Source organism: Coffea arabica, chromosome 10e (assembly GCF_036785885.1).
Source record: "Coffea arabica cultivar ET-39 chromosome 10e, Coffea Arabica ET-39 HiFi, whole genome shotgun sequence".
In the NCBI taxonomy this organism is placed as follows: Eukaryota; Viridiplantae; Streptophyta; class Magnoliopsida; order Gentianales; family Rubiaceae; genus Coffea; species Coffea arabica.
This window is the reverse complement of record NC_092328.1, coordinates 29,348,865-29,352,050: the sequence shown is the minus strand read 5'-3', so window position 1 is coordinate 29,352,050 and position 3,186 is coordinate 29,348,865.

Here is a 3,186-nt window from a genome sequence, read left to right as displayed (position 1 = left end):
TTCAAATATGCACTCAAATTTAATTCCAAATACTCCCTTTATCTGCAAGTATACAGGTCGTAACTATAGTTTAGGGAGTATATTGGTCGATCCCACAAGGAGCTTGAATATCAATTATTAGGTCCTTACTTCACTCTATTATCTAGACAACAAACAACAATGTCAACAAACTAGAATTGTAAGATAAACTTGCAGATAAAATTCTCGAGGAAAAATTACCAAATACAAAGTTCTAAGGCATAGATTCCACAAATGATCAAGAATACAAGTGCAATGATCATTCTCTTGCTGATTACTCTAGTCTTGTTAGGGATTCATTTCTAAGGTTAATCAAGTCTCACTCTCATAATGAATTGATTATAACTAACAACATACTCCTCTTCTCTCGTGGTGAAGATATAAATGTTAGTTCATATAGTTTATGAAATGCAACAGAAAATCCATCCAAGTATATCACTACTCTAGTGTGTTTATTGCTTAAGTTTCATTTATTTTTTTTCCATCATTGTTACTCAAATTTATTGATCAACAACAATTAAATGATTTGCAATTTGTGATCAAGCAATTACAAATGTTAAAGCAAGAACAAATGGACCAACAAGTACAAGATCTAACAAGAATAATTTACATTTAACTCATATTCAAGATTCCATTAGCTTCATCTATTCCCTAGACAAAATATATAGTTCATCATGGAGAAATAAATAACAAAGCACAAAGGTTTCATGCAACAATTCATATTGACAAAACTAAAAAGAAAGAATTGAGAAAGTTTAGTCAATGAAGAATAAAACTCTTCAAGACCTTCAATTAAACTTCCAAAATGAGCTTGTTATAAGAAGATCCTCTTGGATGAACTTCTACAAGTTTTTCTCTTTAAAGAGAGAAAATTACCACTACTACTATTACCACTTCTACTTTTGATAAACTAACTTCACTCCAATCCCTCACTCTTTTTTCACACCTTAATGATGCTACAACTTCATCTATTTATAGGCAAAACTTGCTCTATGCAAGACAAAAGAGAAATGATCTTCACCATGTGAACACAAGCAAAAATAATGCTTTAAAAGTCAAGAAAAGAGGTTTGAATTATTCTTCCAACTTTGGAATGCTCAAAAGTGTTAATGCAGCTTTTTGACAAGTTAATCTAGCCTCCTTTATGTCCTATCAATCATTGTTGGTCCATCTAGGACAAATTCATCAAGAAGAATCAAGTTGCACAAGTTGTGTAACTTGCAAAAGTTGGAACCAATAGAGAAACCGGAACTTGGACAAGAACCGGTTTTGAGGGCCGGTTTCTTCTCAGCAAAAATTTTCTCCAACCAGCATCAAACCGTTCTGCCTCTAATCTATTTTTTCAACCATTTAGTTAAGAAATGGTTTTTCACACTATTTTACAACTTTATCTTTGCATACTTAAGATTTTTCTTGCTTGATTTGGTGATCAAACTTCCAATGAAACTTCCATTCTTTCCATGCAAAAGTGGATTATCCAAACAAGTGAAAGGAAACCAACACACTTCTATCATAAGATCACATTAACTAATGAGAGCTTTTTTTCATCCTTAATGCTCTCGCTTATAGCCAAACATGATTTAAAATCACTTGAAATGCCCACAAAATATAATGCACAAAGTACTATTATCAACTCCTCTACACTTGAACTCTTACTTGCCCTCAAACTAATACGAACCCCGTCAATGTGATGAAACTTGTGAACAACAACCCCTAAACCTTTGTGATTGACACAAGGTTAGAAGCGAAATTCCTACATGGACCCTTCTAATCCCTATAGTTGCAAATGTTAATATAATCTCGACCCACAACCAAACGAATTAGCGAACTCTAGGAAGGTAGTTAGCATCACAATCTAGGGTGATTTCTTGATTGATAAGTCAGAATGAACACTCAAGAGATATCTAAAATTTTCAAGGGTGCTTGCAAGAGCCAAGAGAGAGCTTACACTCGAAATTGTATTGCCGGAAATTTCATGTCCATTATTGAAAGAAACAAGAGTTTTATATAAGTCTTACACAATGAAATCCTAACCATACTTGGAAAGCAAAAAACCTACGAATTGGACATAAAGCCCAGCCCTACACAAGCGAATCCAAGTTTGTAAGCTGGTCCGTCTTTTTATTTGCTTCTAGCGACTCTAACACTAAAAAATAATACCACAAAAGAAATGACATTAACTTAGACAATTCGATTGGACAATTCAGTCTTCAATCATCCAACTCGTGTGTGACTTGAGTGAGGGTCACTAAAGGTAAACTCTTTAATTGCGCTTGGCATCCCAACTGAATCTTGAACTGTTGGAACCATAGTTTGAAACGACTCATTAAGTTTCTTCGCATGAGCATTCATCATTGGACCAACTGGGATGACCACTAGATCGACTTGAGCACCTTGAACATCTAGGGTAGCTTGCGCAACTTCATCAATCCCTTCCTCTTGAGAAGGATTTGCCCTCAAATCGACTTCACTACCTGCAAGGAAAGGACTCAAGTCAGAGACATTAAACGTAGCACTAACACCATACTCACCCAGCAACTTGAGCTTGTAAGCATTATTGTTGATACACTCGAGTACTTGGGATGGTCCATCACCTCATGGAAGCAACTTGTTGCGCCATTGGACCGGAAACCATTCCTTTCGTAGACGAATCCATACCTAGTCGCCCGATTCAAACACTACTCGTCTATGACCTTTGTTTGCTTGGGTAGCATAGTGCATTGTCAGCTTCTCAATGTTAGCGTGTACTTTCTTATGAAGTTGTTTTATAAAATTTGCCTTTTTCTTTCCATCCAAATTAACACTCTCAAAAATAGGTAAAGGCACTAAATCTAAAGGCATTAGCAGGTTAAATCCATAAACAACCTTAAATGGTGAATATTGAGTAGTTGAATGGACAGTACAATTATACGAAAATTCGAAATAAGGTAAACAATCTTCCCACGTCATAAGATTTTTACATAGTATAACATGCAATAGAGTAGATAAAGTTTGATTAACTACTTATGTTTGGCCATCCATTAGCGGGTGACTAGTTGTTGAAAACAATAACTTAGTACCTAACTTAGACCAAAAAATTTTTCAGAAATAGCTAAGGAACTTGACATCTCTATCAAACACTATAGACCTTGAAACACCATACAATCGCACTATCTCCCTAAAGAACAA